This window comes from Molossus molossus, unplaced genomic scaffold (genome assembly GCF_014108415.1).
Source record: "Molossus molossus isolate mMolMol1 unplaced genomic scaffold, mMolMol1.p scaffold_m16_p_1, whole genome shotgun sequence".
Taxonomy (NCBI): Eukaryota; Metazoa; Chordata; class Mammalia; order Chiroptera; family Molossidae; genus Molossus; species Molossus molossus.
In genome coordinates this window covers 214,825,374-214,839,606 of record NW_023425344.1, presented here as the reverse complement: position 1 = coordinate 214,839,606, position 14,233 = coordinate 214,825,374, and the positions used below count along the sequence as shown (strand labels likewise).

At 38.7% G+C, this 14,233-nt stretch overlaps 1 protein-coding gene and 1 pseudogene across 2 annotated transcripts in view; one reads left to right on the top strand and one right to left on the bottom strand.

Annotated features, from left to right (window-relative positions):
• Positions 1-13,617, bottom strand: part of PCNX4 (pecanex 4) — a 40,573-nt gene extending 26,956 nt beyond the window's left edge. For both annotated transcript variants that reach the window (XM_036241939.1, XM_036241944.1), the window contains exon 1: positions 13,451-13,617. The gene's annotated coding sequence lies outside the window, so the exon portion shown is untranslated. The remainder of the gene's footprint in view (positions 1-13,450) is intronic.
• LOC118623468 lies at positions 9,916-11,049 on the top strand (annotated as a pseudogene).
• Positions 13,618-14,233: the final 616 nt, after the last annotated feature.

Genomic DNA, 14,233 nt, shown 5'->3' with positions numbered 1-14,233 from the left:
TTTTCTGTAAAGGGCCAAAGAGTGAACATTTTAGGTTTTGTGGACCATATGGTCTCTGTTGTAATGATTGAACCCTGCTGTTGTAGCAGAAAAACCATAGATAATACATACATAAATGGATATGAGTGGCTATATTCCAATAAAACTTTACAGTATTTACTAAAAGAGGCTGTGGGTCAGATGTAGCCTGTGGGTTATGGCTTACCAATCTCTGCTCTATAAAATAAGGATATTATCTATAATTGCCTTGAATTAAAATGGACATAGAAGTGGAAAACAGAAATGCTGTTAGTCACATCACTTAACAGTTATAGTATATTTAGGATTTTCTGAAGTTAAGTCCTGCTAAAACAGCGGCATTCTGACAAAAAGCCATTGGCAGCTCAACATGTAGTAGGAAGAACAATGATTTCATTGTTCAAATCAAAAGACGTAAGGTGTCCGAGTAATGCTTATTATTAGCTACCTTACCACAGGTAAACCACTTCATGATTCAAATTTTAGTCTCGCTGTTGTCAGTTTCCAACCTACCAGCACTAGTAAGCCTTTGAAATAATAACAAGACCTATACATGCTTTAGTCTAGATCAGCGATTTTCAACTGGTGTGCTGCAAGAATTTTTAACACTATTTAGTCAAGGGCATTGACCTCTTTCCCTTAGACTATCAAATAAAAAACAAATGACAACAGCCAATACAATAGCCATCTAATATGAATGCCCTCTCCTGAACCATAAATATATAGGTCATATATTAGAGCTGTAAATCATTGGTCACATCACATAATGAGGTTGTGTCTGATTGGTTAATTCTTGGTACCAGAAATCCTCATATACAAGTATAGGCACCTGATTTTTTAAAAAGTCACTATAGAGCAAAAAGAGTAGGTAATTACTATTATTATTATTTTTTGTAAATCAATCAAAATTATACCTATTTTTTTTGTCAGATTGGCAAATAAATATTTTTTTAGTGTGTTACAGATTTTTAGTAAGTAGTTTATGTGTGCCATGCAATGAAAAAGGTTGAAAAATCACTGGTCTAGATTATTTTAATTTAAGGGCTACACAATCTATGTATCAAATAACATGAATTCTCTTATTTTCAACCTTTCCTTTTTCTAGGATAAACTCAGTAGCTTATTCAGAAAAAGTTGCCTGACACAAGGTTAGCTAGCAAAGTATTACCTCAAGGATCATATGTTGTGCTAGAAAAGAAAAATTATGTTTAAAGCCATCTTTACAAAGATAGACATATAGACCAGTGGAACAGAATAGAGAGCCCAGAAATAAACTCTTACATATACGGTCAAATATTTGACAAAGGTGCAAGACCATTCAGTGAGGAAAGGACAGTCTTTTGCAACAAACGGTGCTGAGAAAATAGGGTATCCACATGTAAAAGAATGAACTCAGACCCTTACCTAACACCACATACAAAACTACCTCACAGTGGATCAGTCTAAATGTAAGACCTAAAACAATAAAACTCTTAGAAGAATACACAGGAGAAAAGCTTCTGACATTGGATTTGGCAATGACTTCTTGGATATGACAACAAAAGTACAATAACAACAACAAAAAGACAAATTAGACTGAATAAAAATTTAAAAAGTATGTGCATCAAAAGATATTATTAACTGAGTAAAAAGGCAACCCACAGAATGGGAGAAAATATTTGCAAATCATATACCTGATAAGGGATTAATATGCAGAATATAGAGAGAACTCCAAAAATTCAACAAGAACAAAAAATACAACCCTTCAGAAATTGGCAAAGGACTTGAATAGGCATTTCTCCAAAGAAGACAACACATTCCAATAAACAAATGAAAAGATGCTCAACATCACTAGTCATTAGGGAAATGCACATCAAAACTATGAGATACTACCTCACACTCATTAGGATGGCTACTATAAAAAACCCCAAAAGACAAGTATTGACAAAGATCTGGAAAAACTGGAACCCTTGTGCACTATTGTTGGGAATGTGAAATGGTACAACTTCTTCAGACTGACAAACCTCAGAGAAGGTGGGTGGGGGTAGGAAAGAGCTAAACCAAAGAACTTATATGCATATGTGCATGGCCAATGGACATAGACAACAATGCTGGGGGGGGAGGGGGATCAGGGAATCTGGAGGAAGGTATCAATGGGGGAAAAAGGAGAAACATCTGTAATAAATATTAATTAATTAATAAAAAAAGAATTAACAACAACAAAAAATAGTATGGTGGTTCTTCAAAAAATAAAAAATCAAATTACCATAAAACCTAGTAATTCCACTTAGGAAATCCTGCAATATGCTACAACATGGATGAACCCTGAAGACATTATGCTAAATGAAGTAAACCAGACACATTACAAATAATGTATGATTCTACTTATATGAGGTACTTAGAATAATCAAAATCATAGATTGAAAGTGGAATGATAGTTGTGATGGGCTGGGGGATAGGAGAATGAGGAGTTACTGTTTAATGGGTATGAAATTTTACAGGATGAAGAGAGTCATGGGGAAGGATGGTGGTGATGGCTGGAAAACAATGTGATAATATACTTGTGATAATATACTTAGTATCACTGCACTATACACTGAAAAATGGTTAAGATGATAAAATTTGTTACGTGTTTTAAAAATCATAAAAAAATTTAAAGTTGTCTTAAAATAGCCTTTCTTCCCATTAGTTTTCTACAAGTCAGTTCTATCCAATGAAAATCAGCCCTGCAGAGAGCTTTTGGGCATCACAAAAGGTTTTTGAGTCACCACTAAGAATAACTGCTTTACAACCCTTCTTCTTATACTGTTAGGAAGTTTTTTTGTTTTTATCCTAACCCAAGAACATTCTTACATTTATCTTCAGATAGAGCGGGAGGGAAAGAGGGAGGACAGGAGAGAGAAACATCAATGTGAGAGAGACACATCGACTGGCTGCCACCCACATGACCCCAACTGGGGCTGGGGACAAACCTCAACCGGGGTACCTACCCTTAGTGGGAACCGAACCCAGGACTCTGGTCCATGCTAAGCCAAACTGGCCAGGGCAGGAAGTTCTTTAAACTATAAATACTTATTGTCTGATATCTTCAAACCATTGGTTTTAGTTCTGTACAGGGCAAGTCATAGCTTTTATTCACATGACAGTCCTGCAAGTACTCACAAAACAGAAGAACCACAGGGAACTTATGTGGTTGATGGTTCAATCTCACGGAATGAAAAAATTGCCTCCATGCCCTTTGAATAAGTTTATCTCCTGTACTAATTCAGGCTCAGTGTACTGTATTTTGATATGATTGTTCTGTAGAAGCCATAAGTAATTCAAGGCACACTCTTGTAAGCAGGGGTTAACATTCTGATTTAAATTATCTATGAAGGATGCCATCTGCCCAGCTGGTGTGGCTCAGTGGTTGAGCATCGACCCATGCACTAAGAGGTCGCCAGTTAGATTCCTAGTCAAGGCACACGCCCAGATCGTGGGCCAAATCCCCAATAGGGGGCATGCAGGAGGCGGCCAATCGATGTTCTCTCTCATCGATGTCTCTCTCTCCCTCTCCTTTCCTCTCTTTCTAAAATCAATAAAGAAAAAAAAATGCCATCAGACAGGGAAACAAACTTGGATGGCCGACCTGGGCTTTTTGAACACTCTGGATGTGTCTGGAATTCCCCCAGGCAGTTAGGAAAAGCTAGCCTCTCTTGCTCCACTGAGGCAAGTCAGAACAAGGTGAGATGGCTTGCTGGGAAAGGAAGTAAAAAACTGAAGATACTTATAAACCAGAATATCTAGCCACATGTGTACTGGCCTGCTCCTATCACTTTGTCCTGATGAAATAAACAAAAGGCCAACTATGAAGCTTTCAGAGGCAACCTGTGTACCAGCTGGCCTGATACTCCTCTAAATGAATTTGTCCTCTAAGGGAATTTGTTAGTTTTTAGAACTTAGAGAATAGAATGAATAGAATGAATAGCAGGATAGATGTGTGCTGACCCAGTTACCTTTCGCCTCAGCTCCCTCCCACCTCCGTTCCCTCCCACTTATCGCTAACTGCCTCTGCTTCTGTACTTGCTTGCTTGCTCTTCCCCAAGGCCAACAAGAAATGCAAGATGCAGAAGTTTGTAACAAACCCCCTATAAAGTAAAAAATCAGCTGAAAGTCAGGGCTGATGTCCGAGCACTGGGGATCAGTCGCTGGCCGGCTCTGCTCTCTATTTGGCTCTGGTCTCTCAGTTCTCTCGCACCACAACACGTAACTTCTCACATTCATTTAACTTTTGATAGAATACTCTGTGATTTATATTCCAAACAGTGAAATATTCTGAAGATCTACAGTTAATGTGGAAACATGGCAAGATTCCCAAGATTATACTGCAAAGTAAAACAAACACACAAAGACCCATTTGTATGTTAAAAACAAGAGTATAGCCCTGGCTGATTTGGCTCAGCTATTAGAGCATTGGCCTGTGGACCAATGAGTCGCAGGTTCAGTTCTGGTCAAGGGCATGTGCCTCAGTTGCGGTTTGTCCCCGGCCCTGGTGGGGGTTGTGAGGGAAGCAAGCAGTCGATGTGTCCCTCTTGTGTCAATGTTTCTCTCTCTCTCTCACTCCCTCCCACTCTATCTAAAGAAAAATGGAAAAATATCCTCGGGTGAGGATTATAAAAAATAAAAATAAAAACAAGAATATATATACTTGTATGCATATATGGTTGTATAATTTGTACAGGAGTAAATAGTCTCAGAAGGCATACATACTATGCTGTGTTTGTGGGTGTATTTTACACATGACTTTTTCACATCTCTTCAGATGATCAAATATCCTCTAGAACTCTCTCTGGACCGCAGGCCGACGCTCTAACCGCTGAGCCAAACCGGCCAGGGCTCCTCTAGAACTCTCAACCCCATGCTCTACAAACACATACTATACTTTTCATTCTGGGTGCCCCTGCTCAAATCCCCTCCTTTGTCTACGATATCCTCTACTCTCTTCCCTAATTAGTAATCTTAGTCAACTTTCAAGATTCAATCTACTACTTTCTGTAAATTTTGCAGAACACTTGGGCCAAACCATACTTCTTTTCTCTCTGTGTATCAAAAGCATTGCTTGTTCAAACTACTCATTTTGTGATATGTTATCAACATAAAGCATTTCTTGTATTGTTCACCTCTCCACATATTATCTTTTCATGTCTTTCTTTCCTCTACTAGTAAGTTATTTGTGAGGGGATAAATCTTGAGATACTTCTGTTTCTCCATAATATTTATTTATTTATTTTTTATCCTCCCCCGAGGTCATTTTTCCATTTTTTGTTCAGGTAGAGTGGGAGGGAGAGAGAGAAACAGAGAGAGAGAGAGAAACATCGATGTGAAAGGGACACATCGAGTGGCTGCCACCCGCACGACCAACCAGGGCCAGGGACAAACTGCAACCGAGGTACATGCCCTTAGCGGGAACCGAACCCGGGTCTCTCAGGACCGCAGACCGACGCTCCAACCGCTGAGCCAAACCAGCCAGGTCTCTCCATAATATTTAATAAAATACCCTGGCATGGAAAGGCATGTCATATATTAATGGCATAGCTTAAATCAGATGATAAAAGTCGAAAATAATTAAATATTGCTGTTTAGAAGGGAAATTGGAAGTTTTTACTGTTTTTGAAAACTATTTCCAGCATATCCTGCTGCACAGTAAACCTATACCTTCTTTTTTTTTTTTTTGTCCTCACCCAAGGACATTTTTGCACTTATCTTTAGACAGAGTGGGAGGGAGTGAGGGGGAAGAGTGGGAGAGAAACATCAATGTGAGAGAGACACATAAACTGGTTGCCACCCACACAGCCCCAACGCCAGGGACAAACTGCAACCAAGGTATGTGCCCTTAGTGGGAACCAAACCCAGGACTCTCTGGTCCGTGGGCCAAGGCTCTAACTGCTGAGCCAAACTGGCCAGGGCAACCTATACATTCTTTATTCCCAGTTTTTACTTATTTGTAAAGTATCTTCATTTATTTTTATTATGGAATAAAAAATAGTATCTATTAATAGTATCATTGGGTCAGAGAAGATTTTGCTAAAGCAGCATATCCCAAAGCAATATAGGAGCAGGATGGGCCTGAGGGAGAAACATGGCTGAGTTTCTCCATTGGAAAAGGAAATTGCTGAACAATTTTAACATGTCAAAAATCCAATATTAATTTATTCCCTGTCCTATGCTACACTTTAATTTTCTTCATTGTAAGAATGGAAGAGAATGGAAGAGCTAGTTCAGACTAGGAGAGAAAAGCAGAGGTAGAACGGCAAGAACAATCAATAATGGAGCGAGAGCAGACAAAGAAGTATGAAGAGAATATAAATTCCCTCAAGAAGCCTTAGAAGCACGGGGGAGGACACTGGGATGGTGATTTGTTATTTTTAAAAATATTTTTTATTGATTTTTTTTTTTTTTGAGAGAGAGAGAAAGAGAAAGGGAGAGACAGAGAAAGAAACATCGATGGGGTGCCTCCTGCACACCTCCTACTGGGGATCTAGCCTGCAACCCTGGGCATGTGCCCTGACGGGGAATTGAACCTGAAACCTCTGTGGGGCATGGGACTGTGCTGAACCACCGAGCCACACCAGCCAGGGTGGTAATCTGTTATTTTAATGGGCTATAAAAAGAAAGGCTGAGAGAAAAAAAGAATAAAAGGATAACTAACTGACTAACTAAAGAAACATAAAAGAAAGGCTGAAGGGAACAGGATTATTTGCCCTACAGAATGTTTCTTGAAAAGGGGTCTGTAATTAAAGAAGTTTGAGAAATTATACACTAGACTGTCATCTTGAAGAGTCACAAAGAATATCAGCAAACTAAGATTCTGAAACATCTTTGAAGTTAAAAAAAACACCATGGCAAACCTGCTTAACATGTATCACTTTAGTTTTCCCAATTTATTTGACCATGGAACCCTTTTTTCCCATGATATCTAATAACAAATCATGTGTACAGTGTTTTATGGAAACTACTTTGAGAAATATTGGCTGGGTCTTTAATTAAGACCCTAAAGATTTAACTAAGCCAAGGACAATTAAAGAAATACACCAGTAAAGGAGGAATGTCATGAAAAAGGCACACAAAGAAAAAAATTTTGAGGGCAATTTGACAGGTAGTGAGTATATCAGGTTTCTGAAAGACTAAAATATGGGTATTTTTTCCCCTAATCTCTTAAGAATAAAAGAGGATTAGATAACAGATACTGTAAAGTAAGGCAAAAATTATAATAATCTGGTGCTGTTTGACTTTTAATTTAATTATATATCTTGGAGTATTTTAAAAATATTTTCTTTTTAGGAAGCAACAGTTACATTTACATAGAACAAGCTTCTAAATCCGAATCTGGATTGCTATATAGAAATAAAATCAGAATAATTAAAACTTAATCCCTGAATGAGAATTTGGCACTCCCTTTGAAAGACTGTTAATTCTTGGACAGATTGATGCATTTACGCAGCTGTTACTTTTAACATGTTAAATGATAAATGACTCGAGGCATAAAGATGGCATTATAACACTGATTTAGGCCATATGCTTTCTTTGTATTCTTCTCTAAAAGTGGGAAAACAAAACAGCCACAGAAATGTTGCTTTATTTGGAATTTGTATCATGTTCCTTATGCATTATCCAGAAGGACAGGAAACTGATCAATACGGTAATGTACTAGAATGGGAATTCTTAGTTACCAAAACTTTAACTCAGCAGTCACACAACATGCCAACCTGAAAGTACCTTAAAACAAAGCAAGGAATTTAAAGTGGTATTTTTCTGGGATTATACTAAATTTATAGTTCTCTAAATTTGGCAAGTAGAATTATAAGAATAGAATTTTTAGCAACTGTCTGATTTTTGTTTAGCAAAAATTACCTTTTAAAAATCTATCCATGCCCTGGCTGGTTTGGCTCAGCGGTTAGAGCGTCGGCTTGCGGTCCAGAGAGACCCGGGTTCAGTTCCCGCTAAGGGCATGTACCTTGGTTGCAGTTTTTCCCCAGCCACTTGATGTGCCCCTTTCACGTCAATGTTCTCTCTCTCTCCCTCTCTCTCCCTCCCACTCTATCTAAACAAAAAATGGAAAAATGAAAAAAAGTCCTTGGGTGAGGATAAAAAGAAAAAAAAAATCTATCCTTGCTGTGGCCGGTTTGGCTCAGCGGTTGGAGCGTCAGCCTGCAGACCAGAGAGTCCCAGGTTCGGTTCCTCCTGGGGGAACAACAACAACAAAAATCTCTCCTTTATTTTTATTGATTGATTTAATTCACTGAATCCACACATTTGTTTCTGTTCTATTAGATTCGGATTTTTTTTTTTAATGATTGAGAACACGTAACATGAGTGCATCAATCCATTTCAGTGTACAATAGAGTGTATAATAGAGTACTGTTAATTAGCAACATGTTGTACAGTAGATCTCTAGAATTTACTCATCTTGTATAACTAAAACTTTTTATTTATTAAATAGCAACTCTCCATTTCTTCCTCTCCCAAGTCCCTGACAAACATCATACTTCTGTTTCTAGAAGTTTGATGATTTTATCATGCACTATTTGTCCTACTGTGATTGGCTTATTTCACTTATCATTATGTCTTCAAGACTCATCCATGTTGTCCCATATGGCAGGGTTTCTGTATTTTTTAGGGCTGAATAACATTCCATTGTACATATATACCACATTTCTTTACCCATTTATCTGTTGATGGATATTGGGTTTGCTTTTACTTTCTAATTCCTAAAAATAATGTTGCGATGAATGTAATGGTTCAAATATCTCGAGATCTGGGTATTTGGATAAATATCAGAAGTGGAATTGCTGGATCATATGGTAGTCCACCGAGGACTCTCCATACTGTTTTTCATAACAGATGCACCATTTTGCATTCCCAGTATACAAGAGCTCCAATTCTCCACATCCTTGTCAGAATATATATATATATATAAGTTCTGACACACACATGTATGTATATATATGTATATGTGTGTGTGTGTGTGTATATATACATATATATATCAGCTATCCTAACAGGTATGAGGTTATACTGAATCCATACATATTTACTGAGTACTTCTGCACTGTGCCTGCATCAACTATATTTTTGTTGTACTTTCAGGAAATTTACTATCTTCTACTATATTTGTCAAATTTTATTAAGTTTTTGCTTTCATATTTTTAATTTCTAAGAGCAATTCTTTAATCTCTGGCTATTCCTTTTTATAGAATCTTATTATTATTTCATGAATGTGATCTATTACATATATGGATATGTTTGCATGTGTAGATAAATGTCATTTATTTGTTTGGGTAAATTGCTTCTTTGCCCTTTATTTCTATTGAAGTATTCACTATTCTTATTAATTTGAAAAAACTCTTTATATATGAAGGATATTAACTCTGAGATGTTAGAATCCTTCCCTGTCCCATGTTAATTTAATGTTAAAGTAGTTAGAAGATGCTGGTGAGGAAAGATTACATTTTGATCATTGTTAAGATAGACTAAATATTCTCCTTTCATAGAGAAATAGTTAAATAATAAATTAGTACTTTCCATAAATTTAAACTTCTGAATAATTTTTCAGTACTTATAATGTGACAGGTGATGGTAATAAGGCTCTGACACAAGGGAATTTACAATCCAGTAGGGTAGAGATCATTTTCCTCTTAATTGTTAATGGTAAAAGCAACTCTGAAATTATTTTAATTGTCACTATCAAGGGAATACACAAGAAACAAAGTTAGTTTATAAATAACCTAAAATTATTAAACAAAATGAAACTTGTCATGAAAACATAATTCCTGCTTATGTTTTAAAATTCCTGCACAATTTGAAAATCTCCAAGAATTAAAGAGACAGTGTCATTGGGGTTCCATTATAGCCCTTCGTGTTATAGCAATATTTGCTACGATGGCCATGATTGACTCTGTGTTGTGGTATTGGCCCTTACATACAACAGGAAGAAGCATGAATTTCATCATGTTGATAAATTGGACTGTCATAATTCTTTATAATTAATTCATTGCCACGTTTGTTGGTCCTGGCTTTGTCCCTCTGGGGTGGAAACTGGAAAATTCTCAGGATAGCACATTCCTCCAGTATTGTCAAGTCTATCAAGCATACAAGGCACCGTGGTCACATAACTACCAAAAGTGTAACAGGTGTATGCTGAACACAGACCATCACTGCCCCTGGATCAACAACTGTTGTGGTTACCAAAATCTTGCTTTGTTCATACTGTTTCTCCTATTAGTACCATTGGGTTGTATTCATGTTGCCTTCATTTTTGTTATGACGATGTATACACAACTTTATAACTGGCTCTCCTTTGGGTGGAACATGGTAAAGGTTCATCTGAGTGTAGCCTGGAGAGATCCTCTTCCAATTACTCCATTTGGATTAGCTGCGTTCACTGCTACCTTGTTTGCCTTGGGATTAACTTTGGGAACAACCATAGCCATTGGGATGCTGTTTTTTATCCAGATGAAAATAATTCTCAGAAACTAAACTTCTATTGAATCATGGATTGAAGAGAAGGCTAAAGATCGAATTCAGTATTGTCAACTAGATGAAGTCTTTGTTTTTCCTGTAGCATGGGAAGTTGATGGAAGAACTTTAAACAAGTAATTTACCTGGTCAGGGGTCCCAGAAGAGGAGGGACTGGAGTGGCCAGTAGAAAAAGGCTGTCACTTGTACACCTTAACAATAGAACAGTTGAAAAAAAAAGCAGATAAAAGAGTAAGAAGTGTTCAGTATAAAGTAATAGAAGATTACAATGGTGCCTGCTATCCTTTGAATAAAGGAATCAAAACATTCTTCACGAGCCCCTGTACTGAAGAGCCTTGAATAAGGCTACAGAAAGGGGAATTTGTTTTAGCCACAAGAGGGTTACGATACTGGTTGTATGGAGACGAAATTCTTTATGATTCCTTTATAAAAGGTGTTTCAAGAATAAGAGGGTGGTTCCCCAGAAACTACGTTGAAAAGTGTTCCCATGATGCTGAGACAGATCAAGCCCCAGAGGGTGAGAAGAAAAATAGATAGCCACTATTAAAATACAGTTATTCTTCAAGTCTGCCTCATTACTTGAAAACTGTACATATCACTAAAGAATTATGCAATAAGCCTAATCTGGTTAGGGTGTTCTTTTCCTCAAAGGTACCCCAGTGCCATGATCTAAATATTTTTATAATCATTTTGAAATGGAGAAGCCATTCTGCACATGCCTTTGAAATCCTGCCCCTCTTTGCCACCTTTTTCTCGCTCTAAAAGGAAAAGCACTTCACTCAAGTAAGTCAATTGCATTTTTTCTAGGATCTTTTATGTACACACTAGGGATCTCACGTGCAGATCTGGTTCCCCCTTTGCCAGGAGCATCTGCATGTGATGCTTTTATCCTGTTTCCCCCTCAACGGATATTCTTTATGTAACTTAATTTGTCAGATTCAATATATGTTCAAATGCTGTTACCTGTCTTTTAATAATGCTTTGTAAAGATCAATGAATGTTCTCTCTAAGAAAAAAGTTTGAAAGGAGCCCTGGCCCATGTGGTTCGGTGGTTAGTGTGTCAGCCTATGTACCGAAGGGTCACAGGTTCGATTCCCAGTCAAGGGCACGTGCCTAGGTTGCAGGTTTGATCCCTGGCCCTGACCAGGCGTGTGTTGGATGCAACCAATGTCTCTCTCTCACATGAATGTGTCTATCTCTGTCTGTCTTTCTAACTCTCTTTACTCTCTCCTTCCCTCCTTTCCACTCTCTCTCAAAATCAATGAAAAAAAATATCCTTGGGTGAGGATTAACAACAAAAAAATATGGAAAGGAAATATACTAAAGTTCTAATTTTCCAAGCATCACTACCTTTACTAATTTGGAAAATGGCCAGCAAGCACATGAGACAATGTTCAACAACATTATACAATTATAATCTACTCGACTAACAAGTATTGGTGAGGTGTGGAAAAATTAGAACCCTCAAGTGGTAATGCAAAACAGTGTAGCTGCTTTGAAAAATAGTTCCTCAAAGGTCAAACATAAAGTGATCACATGCCCTAAAAATTTCATTTCTAGATATTTACCCAAGAAAATGAAAACAAATCCACACAAAAATTTATACATGAACTTTCACAGCAGGAATATTAATAGCCCCAAAATGGAAACAATCCAAATGTCCACCAATGGATGAAATAAAAAGTGGTATACATACATACAATGGAAGATCATTAGGGAATAAACAAGAATGAAGTACTGACACATGTTATATCTTGGGTGAACCTTGAAAACAGAATGCTAAGTGGAAGAAACCAATCACAAAAGGCCACATATTGTATGATTCCATTTTTATAAAATGTCCAGAATAAACAAACCTATAAAGGCAGAAAGTAGACTAGTATTTGCCTACCCTGGTAAGGTCAGTGAGAATGAGAATGGGTGAGTAGTGGGAAATGATTGCTAAAAGGTACAGGGCTTCTTTTTGAGGTGATACAAATGTTCTAAAATTGTACAGTACTAGAGGTTGCACAATTATATGACTATACTAAAAAACACTAAAGTGTACAGTTTAATGGGTGTATTACATGGAATGTGAATTATATCTCAATAATATTCTTGCAAAAGAAAAGGTCCCAACTTAGTATTTTTGATGGCAGTTAATAACTAGTAGGTAGCTCTTTAAATAGAAAATGTAAGAGTAATGTACAAGCCCCCAAACATGTACATTACTGAAATGGCAATATCTGAACTTGGAATGATGAAGGTGTGGAGACTTATCATGAGTGACAGAGAATCCCCAATAATATAAAGGATGGTCTTTGCCCTAATTGCAGGGATGCGTTAACCCAAAACAAACAAACAAACAAACAAACAAACAAAACACCTAATATTATACAGCTAAATACAAGAAAGAAATAATAATAGAGCAGGTAATTAATCTAGAGGCCTGATAAATAACTTCTGATGGAGTAGACTTCACAGAAGTAAACGCTGGTCCTTGACAGAGAGCTATGGAGAAAGGGGGCAGATCAGTGGGTAAAGAGTTATTCATGGTCAGCAGGCCAGAAGTTGAGCAATTTGGGGTAAAAGTGGTTTAGTTGGCGATAAGGAGAGAAAAAGTCCAGTAACATCTAAGGGGCTTAATTTGTAAACTTTATTGGGGTAACAAAGCCTTTCCTAAATCAAGACTTAAAAGGCCATTTTCCATTTCACAAGGGACTCTCAGAAACAAAATTATAAAGTCAATAGACTAAAATAATCTTTTAAAAGAAAGTTAAAATCATACCGGATTGGTACCTCTAGCGACTGAGCTCATCTTACGTTGCACTTGAAGATTTTATAACGAAGAACGAGAAATCTGCCGCAATTAAAACTGCAAGAACAACGTGGCTCTGCTCTGTCTGGGAAATTAAGGCGACAAAGAAGTCCCCTGGCGGGTGATGGGGATGGAACATACCTCGAGTCACCCGAGGGAAGAGGCGATGCAAAGGCATCCCGGGAACTGCATTTTTGCAGGTGAACAGGTTGGGCGCTCCCACCGGGAGAATGCTTGCGTCCCGGACAGGGAGATAGAGGAGCAGTGGCGGCGGCGGGGCAGCCAGCTCACTCCTGTCGCGTCGTGGCCTGCTTCGCGTTTCCATGGTTATTGTCAACTCCGGCGGGCACCACCCGGCGCCGTACTGAGCGCGCGCTCGGGGGTGGGCCGGCGCCCAGCTCGCCACGCCCCCAGGCCTGCGTTCGCACTGGGTGGCCCCCTTCCGGCCGAGCAGCGAGGCGGAACGGGGAGAGTAAGCGCGCTTCGTGTGCTCCTGACCTGGGCCAATGCTCCCTTGGCCAGGGGCCGGGACAGTCGTTCGCGGTCTGGCCTTGCCTTGGGCCCAGACACCGTACAACGGCGAGAGGGCCGCAGAGCCAGCCCTACACTTTCACGCGGGCCGCACCCTTACGCAAGAGCGTCATCGCCCTGGTGACGTGACGTTCCTTCGCAGAGTAGTGTTCTCGCGCGGATAGATGCGCGGCCGCCATTTTACTAGCGTCCGGCGCCTGTGGTCTCAGCCAGTAACGGAGTTAGTGCGACTCCTACGACTTGGGGTCCTGCGACCCCCATTTACCACGTCCGCGCTGTGGCCCTCACCACCCAGTTCTCGACGGTAATAAGTGCCTTTAAGTGATATTTCATACGTCCTATTTGGCTTGAAAGATTTGGAACTGCACATAGTGCTCGCTATAGCCCCTTTAT